At 37.9% G+C, this 18,305-nt stretch overlaps 1 long non-coding RNA gene across 1 annotated transcript; it reads left to right on the top strand.

The window, feature by feature from the left end:
* Positions 1–818: 818 nt before the first annotated feature.
* LOC137464509 (uncharacterized) lies at positions 819–12,266 on the top strand. Its single transcript, XR_010994261.1, has 4 exons — positions 819–1,012; positions 9,395–9,494; positions 11,137–11,211; positions 12,079–12,266. It is a non-coding gene; the product is annotated as an uncharacterized lncRNA (long non-coding RNA).
* The last annotated feature ends 6,039 nt before the right edge of the window (positions 12,267–18,305 follow it).

Raw genomic sequence — 18,305 nt, 5'->3', positions numbered from 1 at the left:
TAAATTTCCTGTGTCAAATCAGGCTGGAAATACTAACAAAGATTTTGCTGGACATGGGTAAGTATGTTGTTTATATTTATGTGGGGAAAAGGAAGTGTTGCCCATTGCACAGGACTGGAATTTTCACTCTTTATTTTTGCCATCTTAAATGTGGCAGCTCTGTACAAAAACCCTAAATAATACTTCATGAGGTTTTTTTTACGGTGTAGGGGGTATACTGGAAATATACCGCCTGTACAAGTTCAGCAGCAAGCACAGACAAGGATGGACTGAGGTAAAAGCTACTTCACCTAGATTGTTTAAAGATATATAGCAAGTTCTGAAAAGAAAACCATAATTACACTGGGCTTGAGATCCCTGAACCATGTGCTTAAAAGATGATGTAGACCTCAAGTTGCAATATGTTTTTACCTATGCCAAACTGGCTGCTTTTCTGGCAAAGAATACAAGAAGAGGAACAGAGTTGCAGGGAATTAAAGTTAATTTTGGGAAGCAATAACTTTCTTGTCTGCATCTTCTCTGGCTAGTGGGATTAAGCATGAGGAGACTTTTCACACTGGTGACATCAGACTATGCCCTCAGAGTTATGTGTGTTGTGGTATTGGACTCTGCTGGGCCCCCTTCAAAGGCAGAATGAGTTGCATTTGATGGTGTTTCTGAACCTTTGTGAAGGGAAAATGAATTTTTAAATGTTATGAGATATTTGTGCAAAATAATGGCTGGGGAATGTCTGCTTGTCTGTGGGTATGGATGGCTCTTTGCCTTTTTGCCTCCTGGAAAAGAGAGTTAGGTACTTCTGTCTGCCTGTATGTCTCTCTCACTGATAATGAAGGGCCTTCAACAAGCAGCAGTGAGTTCTATTATATTCATTCTTCACTTTTATATTCTCCTGACTTTTACAGGTGTTCTTTGAAAAATTGCATTAGGGATTTTATGATATTTAGAGCTGTCAGGGTTCTTCTATCCTCTCATCTCTGAGGCTGGGCAATTGCTGCACAAACATAAAAATAAGGTGAGAAGGTCACTGTTTCCTTCCATGTTCTCTGACAATAGTTTCCTTCTTCCTGCCCTCTTTATTTCCCCCTTCATCACACTATTCCTTCTGCCTTGGAGCTTACTCACACTATCAAATATGCCTAGATTATATGTGTATAATCTAGGTGTATTCCTGGTTTTTTAGGTCTCAGCTCTAGCAGAACCTTAGATATCATGTTTTAGAAAGGATGCTTTCTGTTAACACATCCCACTGGAGGTGTAACTTAGAGCTTGTTAATGAATTCACACTGTCTATACTGAGTTGGCATTATTGATAGGTTAGGGATCCAAACCACTTCCTCGCTCTCAGCTGTTGTTCTTTCACCTGAGCGTGCACACTGGATAGCAGATCTGATGTCCTCCAACCAGGCCGTGTTCAGGTCATGTAGAAGACTGGGATCTTGAAACACTTCATAATACACGCCGTGAGGTACGTCTGGACAGAGGAACAGAAATTATAGCTAAAATATAAGCAGCACAGCTGATTGTAGTTTTTCCTGGTTTTAACATAAAGCCCATAAATGGCTAGAAAGTAGGTGCTTGTGCTTGGAGCTGGGGATTCCAGCAGGCACAAACCAGCTGATGAACTGCATGGCACAGCACAGTGAAGGGACGGCTGAGGAGAGGTGAAGAGAAAAGTGGTTGAGTCACCACAGATTTGACCATGCCCAATCTGCAGAAAATGGGAGAGTTGCACTCATGGCAAGTGGTGGTGCTCAATCTGCTGTTTCAGCTCCTCCTTCCTACCCTTGGACAAGCAGAGCAACATCAGTGCTGCCTATCAACTCCTTGCCCTGTGTTCCCTTTCCTGGCCACCCCTCCTTTCCCTGTTGTAATACAGGCTGGAAACAGCTTCTCCTCCAGGGCTTCCTGCAAAGCCTTGAGCCCATGTGACGCAGTCCTGAGTGTTTAATTCATAAATCTTTACTCTTTTCCTGAACACCAAATTCAGGGTATTTCCAGAAGAGGCTGTCGTTAAAAGCAGTGATGTATCATTGGGACAAGAAAATATGGAGACTACTTAAAACCAATATCCAGACATTAATTCCCGAAAAATAAAACTGTAGTCATTCAAGAACGGAGAACACTGAATCCTGCAGGAAAAATGAAACTATCTAGGCCAAACTAAAATAAATGCTCAAAATATTACACTACAGATTCAAGAAAGCAGGTAAAAGAAGATAACCTCCATCCTGCTAAAGAAATTGTCCAATAAAATTGCTTCTCCCACCTTCATCAAATATTCAAAACTGTTTACCAGATATATGTATTTTCTCCAATAAAACCGTGGTGTGAGTTAAGCTTGTGAGCAGATGGTTGTAAGTACATAAAATTTAAAATCTGAAATTCAAGATGGTGTGAGCAGATATATAAATCATATGATATGTTTTTCTGATTGGATGAGCAAACCACAACTCTTAAAACCAGACTTCCATTGCAAATAGCAGCATTTTGTGAAATTCACCTTCTGTTAGCATTTTTTAATAGTTGTCTAAAATTAGCTGTTCCCAGGAACAACCCAGCCAGCAAAGTCATTAGCTAAAATAACTGCAGAAAACAAACACAGAGTGGGGGCTAACCTAGTCAGTGAGACCTTATTTTATGAATTTGAGTAAATATTAGTAGAGCATTTAAAACAGTTTGTCCAGCTCTATCAAAAGTTCATGTGTGTTATGATTTTGCAGGGAAAATAAAATAAATTTTAAAAGACACACACAGATCTTCTCAATGTAAGAAAACACAATTGAGAAAAGCATAGCCTCATGAATAACATTGACAAGTCAAATAATAAAATGTATGTTCCTTTCGCACAAGACCACGCTCACAAAATTTTCTTCAGCACTGTGCAAATAACATTGAATATTTTGATAATACTGTTGAGCTAACTGGATTATTATCTTGAATTTCAGACACTTGCCTGAGACTTATACCAAGTATTATCTGACTGGAAAAAAAGAAAAAAAGAAAAATAAACCAAAATTTATGCCCTTCTGTTCTTCCCCCCTCCACCATCAAGGCCTCTATTACTTTATCCTTATTCTACAGTTTAAACACATCAAACTTTGTGTGCAGTTATTGTAGACGGCAGGGACATTTTCTTCATAAAATCTAAAAATCTGAAATCTATCTTCTGCCACGAGGCCATAGAGCTTCCATAAGGAGATTTTATTTTAACATAAAGATATGTGGTTAAGGTAAGAACCTTGATGTAAAAATTCAGGGTTAAGAATCTGGATTTTTATGTACCAGCAATTATTTGTAGACTAAGATGTCGACAAAAATTCATTGGTTTAGGTGACATAGTAAGAATATACTATGTATTATAATTATCACTGAAGTTAAAGAAACAAATGCCTCTTAGGGTTTTCATAGGTGTTGTGGTGAAGTAGGAGAATCCAAGATGTTACTGTTTATGGTGACATTTCTTACCCCTACTTTTAGAAGCATTGTTTCAATGTGGGGCAAAACACGCTAATACTTTCTGGAGAAGACATTTCTGTTGCTCTTAAAGTGAGTTTAGAAATGCTTTGGCACACACCTGATTCCTTTCAGCAGGTCTCAACATTTCTCCTGGAACTGGTTCCTCTCAGATAAAAAAAACAAATGAATAAGGCAGCTTCTCTCAAGGCCAAAGAAGAGATAAAAGCTCTCAGGATCAGGCATGAAAAAGGTGTATCATGTAGACCTAAAATTAGAGCCTCTTATCTTCAAAGACAGCCCCGGTATACAGATGTGTGAGGATTTAGACATCCATCTAGAGCAAATGAGCAATTTTACATGAATTTCAATTTATGCTAAGGTCTAAAAATGTTATTTAATTTTATTTTGTATATATTTTTTTATTAAATCACTCTGTTTCACTCTATCTTTTGACCTTATCTCAGCTGGGTCAGAGTAAAGGTCCTTGTTATTTTGTGACCCCAAACAAGATATTTGATTTCCTTGTTAATCCCTGCTTCAACAAGAGGAGTTCAGCTGGTCATAGCCATTGTCCTGCTTCTAGGTGAAGAAAGGGCTAATAAACAAGTTGTGCAGTGATGGGAGGCTGTAATAAGCACATTCTTCTTGATGTTTTTTTATCATGGTTCTCCTTGGGTAAAGATTTTCATCTCAGTCTTTCCTTGGGAAGTAATCCAAGAAGACAAGTGTGTAAAAGTCCCTGGGAAAAATAGTGGCAGTAATTGGTAAAGCGTCATCAGTCAGTCATGTTTCCTGGGTTGAAATTCCCCGCCCAAATTCTTCCCCTAGGCTTGAAACTGGAGCAGCCAGCACCAGAGACTCTTTGTTTTGTCATGGGAATGTGGTTGTTTTTCACTTCAAAGATATGTTGGAAGAACACGGACCAGCTGCATGCACCTGTGAAAGTAAAAGTACACTGAATTAAACATAAACACACTAAAACAAGGAACCCTACCATCATTTTTGTATCTAACCACTAACAGAAATGGTATAACCAGTGCTAGTAACACAACAAGCCTTCTACTGATGGGGTCAGATCCAAATCCTACCCTCCTGGACTTGCTATTATCTCGCTATGAGAACTTGTTTTTTCAACTTGAGTGCCAGATTTTTCCCATTATGCTGTCAGTTTAAATGTGGATGTGGGATAGCAGCAAAGGCCTTGAAAACATGGGTCAGAAATAGAGCACCCAGAACTTCTAGCATCACACTGATGGGCTACTGCTTATCATTGAAGCAGCACAGCTTCAAGAGCTGCAATAGGAGGCATTCACTGAAGGAAAAAAAAACGTCAACACAGTGAGGGACAAGAGATCCCAGGCAAACAAGAGCAGAAGACACCTGCCTCAAACTGGGAGCACAACCTCCCCCTGCCATCTTTGGGCAGCAAATAGGCAGCAGCTGGAGGCTGAGAGCTGGGCACAGTCCAGAAAATCAACATTTTACAACAGGATATGTTCTCGGATGTGGTAGTGGGGAACCCTTTTAGAGAACTTGATCCCTTTAATGACCACCAAGGGCTATAGTCCTCAGCACAGACTGCAGTGACATGAGCTCCATGGCGCTGTCTACTCATACTTAATTTAGGATTGATTGTTAAGCATTAACTGTGTTGAATATGCAGTGACAATAATTGTTAATGAGTAGGAAAAAACATTAAAATAATATGTATTGTTAATGAACATGAATCTGGTGGAGATCTGCTTTACAGTTTAAATTGAATTGATTGATCAATCTTTAAATATTCCCATCACATCAGTCTCCTGCTCCCTAAGATAGAGCTATGTATATACACACATATACTAACATATATATATATATGTATATTGCAACATGTATAATTGCAACATGTAAATGTCAAAAATAGAAGTGTTAAACACACCGTACAAATATATGAGTGAGAAGGATAATAATTCCAAAGTTTTGAGGAGCTTGTTAAGTGTCTGTGACTAAACTGCTAGGAATATAAATAATTATCTGTATCTGAGGTAAATTTTTTGATCTGGAGATGCATAGCATGCAGTCTGATTACCAGATTTTTTTTCCCATCTTTTCCATGACAGGATACAGAAACAGTCTGTGTCCTTACAATTAAATATTTCAGGTTCTGTCAAGCTAGACTGCTAGGGATATTGCTACTGTGTAGTCTTGGTTTATTGTAAAATGCAGGCGAACCCAGTGGGAAGAAATTATGATGTCCAACTCCAGTTCAGAAAGCTGAATGTTTTCTTTATTATAACTATGCTATAATATATTATTATACTGTATAAAGGAAGATACTAAAACTGCATACCTACTTTTTCTAACTACCATATCTAACTAACTAACAACTCATGACCCTGTTCTCAAGAGTCCAGCCACAGGTGGATTGGATTGGCCATCAGGCTCAAACAATGCTCACCAGAATCCAATCAAGCAATCACCCCAGGTAAACAATTCTCCAAACACATTCCACATGGGAAAAACAAGGAGCAGAAATAGAAATTGTTTTCTCTTTCTTTCTCTCTGTGCACCTCTATGAAAAATCCCGAGAGAGAGAAATGTGCTTGCCACATTTGTTCAGCACCCTCAATAAAAAATAATTGTGTTTGTATTACAAGTGGCCAGTTTGTCTAACTTCTCTTTCATGACAATCTCAACACTCCACAAGGTACACGATTTAATTACACTGAACACTGGTCTGAATAGAGAAAAACATGGTAAGTTTAGTTTGCCACATTCATTGGCATGTGTTAAGTTCTTGGTCATATGATCTTGTATTGGTGTGCCTATAATGTTCTCCAGAAATCATATATGCTGGAATTAAGACTTTCATGCCAGGATTGTCTTATGTCCACAGTGTTTGGACTTAAGAAGTGAATGATGCTTCCAGAATGAAGGTGTGATGCCAAGATACATGACCATCTCAGCACATCAGACTGGCTGTTCTTTGCTGGGTAAAAAACTGGCTGATGCCCAGGCCCACAGCGGTGTGAGTGGTGCCACATTCAGCAGTCAGTCACTGTGGTGTCCACAGGGATCAGTGCTGGGGACAGCCCTTCCTTACCAATGGTCTGATCAAGTGCACCCTCAATCAGTTTGCAGATGACACCAAGTTGAGTGAGAATGTGGATCTGCTGGAAGGCAGGAAGGCTCTGCAGAGGGGTCTGGACAGGCTGGATCCATGGGCTGGGGCCAGTGGTGTGAGGGGTAAAAAGGGGAAGTTCTTGGTCCTGCCCTTGGGTCACAACAACCCCTGCAGCTCCAGGCTGGGGATAGAATGTCTAAAAATCTGCCAAGTGGGAAAGGACCTGGGGGTGCTTGTGGCAGCAGCTGGATGTGAGCCAAGGGGTGCCCACATGGCCAAGGCGGCAGAGGACATCACGGCATGTGTCAGCAATAGTGTGGCCCACAATACCAGGGCAGTGACTGTGCTGGGCAGTCATACCTTGAATCTTGGGTTCACCTCTGGGTCCCTCAGGACAAGAGAGACATTGAGGGGCTGGAGCATGTCCAGAGAAGGGAATTTAGCTGGGGAAGAGTCTGGAGCACCAGGAGCAGCTGAAGGAGTTGTGGAGGCTCAGCCTGGAGAAAAGGAGGCTCAGGGGGAGCCTTCTCACTCTACAGGAGGGTGCAGCCAGGTGGGTCAGGCTCTGCTTCCAGGGAGCAATTGGCAGAATAAGAGGAAATGGCCTCAAGTTACACCACTGGAGATTTGGATTAGATACTATGGAAAATTTCTTCACCAAGAGGATTTTTAAACACCCAAGTAGGATGCCCAGGGCTGTGGTGGAGTCAGCGTTTCTGGAGATATTTAAAAGGCTTGTAAATGTGACACTCAGGGATTTGGCTTAGTGGTGGGCTTAGTTGTGTTAGAAGTGCAGTTCATCTCAATGATCTTAAGGGTCATTTCTAACCTAAATTTTTCTGAATCTTGAGCTAATCACATAGACTTCTTTATAGATTTGCTTTGCAAAAAGATCTGCTGAAAGTGTTTCACAGGGTTCATTTTGCAAAGAGATGGTCTCTTTCTCTGAAGTCCTGGACACTTCCTAGAAAAGTGTCTCTGGAAGTTCTAGACACATTCAGGTCATTTCCTGCCAAGCAGATGTGAAAATTATATCCTTTGCAGCAAAATGGATATTTTACCAGTGAGCACTATCACTGGCCAATATTCTAACTGGACAGTCATTTGCCTTGTCTATGTAAAACACTAGTTTCTTCAAATATAACGAAGCATAAGTGAGCTTCAGAACTAAAATGGTTTTCCTTGGGTTTTTTTCAGTTCCTACTTGCTTTCAGAAATCTGAAGCAGGAAACCAAATTTTTGTTTCTCAGTTCACTGAAGAATTCTTGTTGATACAAGGGACAAGGCAGGTGATTTACTGGTTAAGAAACTCCCAGCTTCTCAGTTGAGAGCAAAGAGCCATTTTCCTCTGCTCTCCTGTTGTAACCATTTGTTATGAGGTGCAGATTGCATTGCTTGCACTCAGTTGATATCTTCCTTATCCTTCTCAGATGGGAGTTCAAAAAATTAATTTTCCGTGCTATAGGTACCTTTAGATTCATGGGAGACAGTCTGGAGTTGTAAAACATCAAGTCCAATGGAAAGTTAGAGACTATATATGGGCCATATTGTAGCACTGCTGGTGGATACAATTTGGATGACATAGTCTTCTGCCCAGAAGTGAATCTGTGCAGAAAATGGCCCAGTTTCCATTGGAATAATAAATGGCTCATCCAAAGCATTCACATCTGTAAGCTGATGTCTAGCTATGCTTTAGAACCCAAGCATGAAACCACAAGTACAATCAGAATGTAGCAGACCTGTTCATGCTTTGTGGGCTGTATGTGTGCCTGGTGACCAACTCTCTGGGATTCATTGTAGGTCCAAACTTTAAACTCACTGGCACAAGTGTTTCTGACTTCAGTACAACATGTCTGATAACGAAAGCCTTGCAGAAAATATTAGACAACTGTGAACCGGATAATTGAAGATTTCGTCTGTGGGTGTTTGAGATAAGGAGTGCAATAATAAAATTTGTCTGAATGTATTGAGTAGACTTGCTGTGGTTTATGTCTAATCATATATTTAGCAACATTTGCAAACAAGATCAGCAATTACACAGCTAAATGAAACCAGCACGTGTCTGGCTATGCCACAGTTTATACAGAAAGAAAAACAATCTAAGATTTTTAGATACAACTGAAATGCAGTAAGAAAAAGGATGCAAGAAAGGAATGCTGTGAATATCATACTAGCAGAGTAGTCAAATTATCTGACTTGTTGATAGATAAAATACTTTTAATGCATTTTATATTTGCCATACAAATTTTCTGTTAAATGAATTTTAATCTTGACAGGTGCACGATAGTCGTATTTCCTTTGATGTTGAAATAGTGAAAGCAAAATGTATAGCTGAGGCAAATAATTTTGTCTTTTAAGAATCCAGTAGAGAATCCTTTGGTGCAGTGGCCATAAGACCCAAAAGATAAACATAGGAGACAAACAAGCGTACATCATCTACATGCAAAACTGGAAATTATGGAATAGTTTGAAAAAGTAAAGATAGAAAGAAGAGCATAGCTGTAAGCCCCTCTAGGTGAGCTCTACCAGATGACAGGCAGCTCTTCTCTTTGAATATACACATGTTCAATGAAAACTTTTGTTAAATTAAAAAAGATTGACTCCAATGGGAAACAGATTTGAGTTTTCAAGGTACAAAACCTGCTTCAAATAAACACTCAGCCTGTTTTGTCCCTCCATGTTGAACTTCTCCTCTAGGAGAATGTTCATTTTTGTTACTAGAAAACAAAGTAAAAAGAAAAAGAAAAAGGAAAAAAATCCTCCAGCCACAATTTTACTTTGGACTAATGTTCACCTGTATAAAACAGAGTATTTTTTTCTCTTCCCACACAGGAGAATGACCAAGAACTGATTGACACCCTTAGGAGAATGCCAGCTTTTCAGCTTCAGACTTGCAGACATTCGTCTACTCCTCAGAGCCCCTGCCCTAGAGGTATTTGGTTGTCTTGCTTATTTGATTGTGTTCAGATAGGAAGACTGAGCTTTGATAGACAGCTGTTCTCCTGTTAGACACTAATAGATTTGATATGTTTTGGTTGCCTGTGGGTTTTTTTGTTTGTTGGTTTAATTTTTTGGTGTTTTTTTGTTTGTTTTTTTTTTTTTTTTTTTTTTTTTTTTTTAGTTTTTTTTGGTTAGGGTTCTTCTTGTTGTTATTATGGGCTCAATTTTCCATATTTTATTTTGAAGTGTTTATTATGTTACAGAGGACTGTTAGGTGCTTAGAAAAATCTGGTACTCATGAGATGGGAAAGGGCATTTCAATCTTTCATAGAATTTTATACGTTGAAAGGTGAAATTTTGGAATTCATTTGAGATATACACCACTTTCTATGGTGTCAGCAAGCAGAATTTGATGCAAGATATAAAAACAATATTTAATTCTTAAAAATTTTTAGCACTGTGTGACAATCAGAACTACCATTCTCAATTATTTTATTTTTAGCAGAAGAATTATTATGATTACAGTGGCACTGAGGATGTTTATCTCAATTAGAAGGCAGCTTCCTCCTTTTTCTGCTGTTCTCAGTGCCTTGCTGTGAGACCACAACCTGTGTAAAACTTGGTGGTGTTTGCATGGAGAGGTGCAGAAAGATGGACTCTACTTTCTTTCACTCCAATTCTGAAAATAATTGGCTGAGTGGAAACCACTGGAGACTCCAGGAGAGACCTAATATGGACACTTACACCTTTAGTTTCTTTGTATCAAAAATTTACCTTGTGGGGTTTTTGCAGTAAGCGACTATATATGCAGATAGCATGAAAATTATATTATAATACTGAGAAGAAAATTCTGCAGATTCAATGAGTTAAGTTCTTGTCCAGCTTCCTGGGACCTTGATTTTCACTTTGAATCCCACTGTGTGGTGACATGGATGCATTGGAGGAAAGCTTGTGAGAACCATGGACTGAGGTAAAGTGTAACCCTCTATTTTTCTCTGTGCTTCTTTATCAGCAGAGATTTCTCACATCTGAACTGTTTTTTTTTTTGTTTTTTTTTTTTTTTTAAACAACTAATTAATAATCTGCAACAATAAGTGAATGTGCATAGTCTGAAGTGACATTACGATCAAGTACCATTATTTTCAAAATGTGGGACTACTTCTCCTCTTAGGCTTGAATAAATCAATTTTAACCTTTCTGCAAAGTTGAGAAAGCTAGTGGTGTGACAGTGAAAGAAGGGAACAGAGCAGTGCTTATGCCAAGATGATGCCTTATCCTCCACAGACCTGCTCTTGATGTCATTGCTTGCCAGCTGTTGACTTGCTAACCAAGGCAAAATATCCTTATTAAATCCTATTTGGTTTTTCACTGCAATTACAAGCATAAGCAGGGCAAAAATGTTTTTGTCTTCCATTGCTGATTATCAGCATCATTGCAGTGCCTTTCCCATGGGTTCCCAAAGATGCAAGTAGAGTGTGCATTAAAGGATGGCCCCAGGAAAGAGATAACACTGGAATACACTCTTTCAATATTAGCCCTAAAGACTTGACTTTCCTTTCTTACCTCAGCCACAGTAAATGCATAATAAAATGAAGGAAGCAGTCTGAGTTTCATACTCTTCCTCCTCTTTGCAGCTCTTTCACTGTCTCTTTCCCTGCCTGTCTGACATTTGGGAGCAGAATAGCAAAATCCCATTTATTTCTGCATGGGTAAGGAATATTATTTACACTCTGTCTCAAGGGAGTTGTTCAAGTCACTGCATAAGGCATAGCGTGCATAGATGAATCCTGAATTGGCCATCACTCTCAAATAATATGAGGATGATCTATAAAAGTACATATAAATCAAACGATGGAAATTCCCCAGGCTCCATACTCCATGGGCCAGTCCTTGTAGTACAACAAAATTCCTGTGTCAAATATATCTGTCTCTGAGGTACAGTTGAAACTTTAAAGCATTAACATTCTAGTGGAATATGGTTATGAGGGGACAGACATGAGTACAGACAGATAAACCTCTGGAATAAGATTTTTTTTTCTGAAATAAAATGGGTCATGGATAATATATGAAGGAGGAGAAGCTCAGGTCATTTCTTCAGACAACATTTTTCTTCTTTTGTATGGTGAAATGTATTTATTTACACACAAAAAATCGTTCTTTAATGGGCCTGAGAAAAGCCTCTTGGCACACTGAGACCAATCTCTTTTTTATTAATTTTACTGCAAAAGGTCAAAACTATATCTATTAAGTATATTTATACAGGAAAGTGCTAGACACACTCGATTACATAATGAGATTGACATCCGTGTCTTGTAAGATAATGATCTTGAGACAGAGTCCCTGTGTAGTTCTGATCAAGATAATAGAATTGACTTTGGACCCTTATGTTTCTTCTAAGCTCTTAACCCAAAATGAATGGTGTTCATCTTTCAAGAAAGCTGTCTTAATTTTAGATGCTTTATTTGAGACTGTGGGCTGTGGAATCTGAGTTTCCTTTTGTCACCTGGTAAAAGTGATCACTTAGACTTTTGCTTTGCTGAAATGTAGCTGCAGTTTTTAAACTTTTTTTTTTAAAGGCAGATTTTTTTGTGACATAAAAAGATTCTAGGCTAGAGAAACAATGCAACTGTAAGAAAGCAAAGTACTTTGTTCAGATCTGAAATAAAATAAATAAAATAATTCAAAGGAAGGATTGTTTACTTGAAGGTTTTCCTCACCATTGGGCAGAATACAAGATAACTCTCCTATTTACAGTGATGTACAAACTCAAAGGTATCTTAATTATTATCTTATGGACAAGAAATACTATTCTATTTTAGTCTAATCTAGTCTATTTTTCTGATGTCCATCAGAATTGGTACCCCAAACTCCAGCTCTACAAATGGTACCAACCTTTGTTTAAAATCTTTGCCACGTGTTGGCTCATCAGTGTTTGTGCTCTCCTTTCACCAGCAACCAGGCATTTTACCCTGTGGGAGGCACTTAAATAATTTATGACCTCAAGGTGACCTAGGTAGATGTGTGACTTCTTAGGCACATTGAATATAATGTATTTTCACTATTTATCATAGATACAGAAACACCTGGATTTAACAATGTCTGATAATCTACCAGAAATTCAGTCCTTAACTGGCTTCCAAATGCTGACTTTATGCATAGGAGGAAAAAACCCAAACCAAAACATTAAACTGTTCTATCTATTGAATATGCAATTTTCCTTTTAGGATGAAGCTTTGTGAGTTTCTATACTAAGGCTGAAGAAATAATCCAAATTTAGAAAGAACATGTTGAAACTTTCATCTCACCTAAATGTATCCATATAAGAGCTGCAAATTTAGTTTTATCTAATTTAATCATTAATCTGGGATTTCTCTGTAGATGACAGAGGGAATATGAAATGTTCACAGCGTTATATATCTCATCTTAAAATGGAGTGAATTATCTTGTGGAGGTGCTGATTTCTCTCCATCAAATGGACTTAGAGGGTATCCCCTTTTTTGCTGAAAATGAGGTAAAAATTATTTTACAAATTAAAATGCTGTGAACATAATTTCAAGGCAAAGAATTTAAAAAGTAAGAGACCCTTGAATGCCCCAAGATTTAAATGTTGCAGCAAACTTTTTTGGTGACTTGTACTTCTACCTCTCCAGTCCCTCTGAAAGCCCCACTATTCACATTCAGCTGGGTATCCAAATCTTCACATTCAGAGGTTGAAGTTAATTTCTAGGAATTTAGGAACTCACTTTCACTGGGATTTAAGGACATAACCGTGTGTGCCGTCCTTAGATTTTACTTTCTTGGTGTTGTGAGTGCTTCAGAGAAGCAAGCCAAATACCAGATTTTGGATGCCAGATCCTAACTTTGGCCTCCTGGAATAACCTAACCAGTGCTGCAGAGCTGCAGCTAGGACACGGGGATGGACTTAAGGAGGTTCTTGGTTAATTTTCTGTAGATGCAGTCGTGCTCTGGATTTACCCAGAGATAAAAGTTTCCAAAGATCTCTGATAAATTCCATTAAGAATTCCATTTTGCTGTTGCCAAAGGACACAAAACCAAACACAGCATCTGAGCATTCTCTCCTAAGTCAGGGGCTCACAAGTGCAAAGAAATACTCTAAAAGGTTATTTTCATAAAACAAAGGAAGCGAGTTAAATGTTTTCTGCATGTAATTGAAAAATGATCTCAGCAATAAAAGATACAGAACAGGGGGAGCAATGGCATGTAAACAACCAATCAACTTGAGACCTGCTCTATCTTCGTCCAACAATAATGCCTGGACTGTTAAATCTCTCTTGCAGGTGCTTTATTTTCCATTACAGCACTGTACTGTATTTTGCCTTCTATATCTGGCACTGAAAACACATTCTTCTTTTCCTTCTGATAAAATGATGGAGTTTACTGGGTTTCATACTAATACAGAAAGAAATAAAACAGCAATACCACCTAAGTGGGAAGGATTTTGTAGTACCAGGACATTCATCTGAGTCTGTAAATACCAGTTAATAAATACTGCAGTATAAACTGAGATATATGACCAATACTGCAGTGGTTTATGTAATAATAAAAGATAGATAGATAGATAGATAGATAGATAGATAGATAGACAAATTGAAAGAAAAAGACTTCATCCCTTTCACTTCTAGGTCTCAGAGACTTAGACACACAGGGATACCTGAGCTTCCATTAATTTCTGCTTTAGCCTGCAAATTATTAAATATTTTTGACACAAAATGCTATTACATTAACTCCTACTAGCCTGAGAATGTTTAACTAATCTTGGATAGCTGATGGCATGATTTTCAAACATTAAGAACAGTCTTCAGTGTGGTTCATAAACTTAGAAATTGATTTTGAAGTCACTAATCTCTTTAGAAATATGAAGACTTCTCATCATATTTCCCATAAAGAACAATGTTGTGTCAGCTCAGTTAACTTCCTAAGGACAGTCCAGCATGAGACCAGATTTTCTGTGGGCTTCCAGTAACATCAGGGGTGGCGATATTAACGGTGTGATACAGACTGTTCCAGAAGAAGTCTCATTTTATGACATTACTCTCTCTTTAAAATCATAGTCGAGATTAATAAAAATTATAATATTATTCATTTTTGTGATTTTATTTCAGGAATCTAAGGCTACACAACAGGAGGCAGGACTCGGAGTATAGTAAATGTAGGGAACACTTTTGCATGTTAAGTTGTTTGGTATGGGTGCTGGAAGGACTCAGTGCAATCCCCTTCCTGCAGAAATCAGAAGATGGTGAACATCATCTCCTAAGCACAATTGTTAATAGAGATATGTTTTATCCTGTTAATAGGCAAATACAGACAATTAATTCTTTTTGGAATTTTAGAGTTCCTTATAATCTTTTTTTTTAAACAAAGTACTCGCAAATGTAAAAAATTCCAGCTTATTTGGAAACACAAATATGGATTTTTTTCACTGAAAATTATGAAATGTTTTGAACAAATCAGAAACCTCCATTACATTCAACCAGATCTCCTTTTGTGAAAAATTTGAGTTTTTAATCTAAACTATTTTTGTTTGTTTGTGGTTTTTTGTTTGTTTGTCTTTAAAAGAAATACTTTCAGACAATTTACAAGCAATATTTCTCTCTCCCTTGCCAAGTTTTTTCTTGTGGTTGTAATCAATGATTTGACATCTGAAATCAGTGTTATTTTTCCTTAAGATAATTCTTTTGTTTTAACTGTAACACACCATGCACACACTGCTAAATTTCCTCTTCAGGTACCTGATTTTATCCTGTGCCTGCATTGCTTGCTTTCTTTCCTCCACCTTGTGCCCATAAATGTATCTCTAAAGCCCACTATATTTCATTAGTTCTGAAAATTAACTAACTTTTTGCACATTTGCTTTCCAGATGTTGCTGCCAACAAATTATTCCCCAGTGATTTAAGCTTCAATTTCACCCATTACTGTTTAGCTTATAGGACATATTCCTGGAACTCAGAAGATTTTCAACTTCAGTTTGTATTCCTTCCCCCAGGAAAACTCAAAACAAAAAGTAAATTTCACCCCAAAACAGACCATATGAAAGGTTGAAATTCAACAAAACCTACTAAATAAAAATTAATTAAAATAATCCACTATACCATTTTGTCATACTATCTAAAAGGGATATGATGCTTAATAGAAGACAGATCTCCCCTAAAAGATCAATCTTACTATAAAAGCAGCACCATGTCAATTACAGTGGTTTTGATACTAAAATAAGACACTCCCAAAGTCTCTCACTATATGAAATATCAAGGCTTTTTTTTGACATATAGCACTTTTTCTACCAGTATTCTTAATTTCAGCTATAAAGTAAGAATCTCACTTATTGCTGCCTGGGTAATTAAACCAGTACTAAACTGAGTGTACCAGAACTCATGAAATTTCTACCTACCCCTATGTAAAATGAGAATATTGAAAATCTTTTTCCAGGTGCTGCCCAGTCGATATGGATCTCAGTTTGGTAAAGTTCTTGCTCAATTTCTTTGGTCATATTGTACCTCTGACATGGAATTTGCCTGCAATGAGGCAAGGCAGAAGTGGAAAGAGCAGTTTGAACAGAAGGTAAAGGTAAAGGTAAAGGCCTTGTCGAGCCTCTAAAGGGGGGAAATGATACCTTGGATTTTACCTTCCTATTTTCTTTTTTTGATTTTGTGCTGCTTTGGTGTGTGGGTCTGGGTTTCGTATAAGGGCTAGTAAGGTGTGGGTTTTCATATACAGGGATGGTGAGCTCTCTTCACAGAGTAGGTAGACACAACAATTCCTTCTCTAGCCAGAGACCCAAGGATCTCAGGCCCAAGAGCATAAACAGTGTGGACTGAAGAAATAAAAAGCAAGAAGGATGGGACTTCATGGGCTGGGGTTGTAATTGGACAATTAGCTCCATTATGATAATGGACCAAAACTTATAATAATGTGAAATCTGGTGACCAAACCCTCTTTTGCTTCCATCTTGGAGCCATCCAAGCAGAGCCAAAGCCATGGCTCTGGTACTGCCATGGTGTGGCCTTTGAAGGCCCTTCAGTAAACATTCTTTTATTCCCCTTAAATCTGTCTAGCCTCTGTTCCAGCTGTTTAAGACATCAGGTAATTTCTCTTCATCTCCTTCTCTTATTCCTGAGTTACTTTGCATCACCCAGAAGATGTTTTGGCATTTGGTTTTGGGATTTTGGTTGCTTGCTTGTATTTTTCTTTAATCACCAGCATCATATGGACTATTACTGTGTAGCAAACGAGGTAACTGAGGACAGAAATAAAGTGCAGCGCTCTCATAGTTAATGCTATTTCAGGGATCTATGTGTAAAAATCAATTTTAGTTATTCACAACCTTTTTTCTTCTTTCCTCACTCAATTACCTTATTGACCACTTATTTATAAACTAAAAAAAGACACATATTCTCCCTGTGTCTGTTCCATAGAGGAAACAGAAAATGGTCTTATTTAATCCTGATGGTGGAATTCTACCCAGGGAAAATTTGGCTCAAATGTTCCTGAATAAAGTCATTGAATGAAAATAGATTTTACTTTGGCTTAGATATTCATTTTACCTCATTTTATCCTTAAAATATATGTTTGCACATAATCTCACCAGATGCAGATGTCTGGTCCTGACTGTTAAAATTCAAGCAAATTATCATTTCACATATGCATAATAATATTTAAAAACAATAACATTTAACACGGTTGTATAATTTTGATACAATAAAGTCCTCACTTATGAGAAGCAAGGATGTGGATAGTATATTTTTAAGTAAGGTACTGGGCAGTGAAATAAATATGTAAATTAAACATTTTTAAAAGTTATTTTTCCCAGAAATTAAAAATGTGTTGGTTTCATAACTGCTAAACACCATTACCTGCTATTGAGTTCCACTGCAGAGAGTGGATTAACAGCTGTTGTCAGAAATTGTTGGTGTAATGGAATTATTTATGGTGTCATCTGTTTAATTCTTGTGGGAAATGTTCACACAGTCTGTCAATGAAGTGCATGAATACAGCTAAAGCATGGTTTATTGACTATTCCAAATTATTTTATTTTATGTATGGTAAAACAGGCAAATTTGAAAGTATTTGCCTTATCTGGCTTCTCCAAGTTTATCTAATGAATGTTAGAGTGGTTTTGAAATATGGCTTTCCCTTTTTCTACCTCTGATCAGACTTCCTTGGTACCACTGCTGGGTTTGCAGAGAAGTTCACATTTAATAAATACAACAGAACACTTTTATTACAAAGAGCACTACCTTGTAAAGATTGATGGAGATTAATTCTAGTCCACTCATTCTCATCTGGTACTTCAAAAACATTTGGGATAAAACCGTTTGTCTCTGTGTGTTCTTATTTTTCATTTCTCTGCAGTTCTGCCATTGTCTCTCTTGGCTGGGGCTAGAAGCAGAATTGCAGAAATGCCACCAGAAAGGCTGTGCTACTGGGGAATAGATGAGGCATGTTGTTTCAGATTTAATTAGAAAAGTTTTGTACAGATTTGCTCTGTAGGCCACATTTCAACATTAAAGTTGAGGGCAGCTGATGCCATCTGCTCCATTTAATGCAAATTCAATGCAGCCCTTCGGCTCTTGGCAACTTACCAATACGGTCCTCAAATTATTTGGGCAAAGTATGACCACCCCTGCTGTACCGAGTGCCCCTGTTTTCTCCCCCCTCCTGCCTAAGCAGTGATGGATTTTTTGTGCTTCTCTGTCTGGTCAAGTATGATTTCGAGGAAAAAGATAGTTTCTATTAATCAAAAAACAACACTCATCATTAGTCTTCTGGGACACATGCTGCAAACCC

The sequence above is a fragment of the Anomalospiza imberbis genome, chromosome Z (genome assembly GCF_031753505.1).
Source record: "Anomalospiza imberbis isolate Cuckoo-Finch-1a 21T00152 chromosome Z, ASM3175350v1, whole genome shotgun sequence".
Classification (NCBI taxonomy): Eukaryota; Metazoa; Chordata; class Aves; order Passeriformes; family Viduidae; genus Anomalospiza; species Anomalospiza imberbis.
This window is presented reverse-complemented; position numbering and strand designations above follow the sequence as displayed.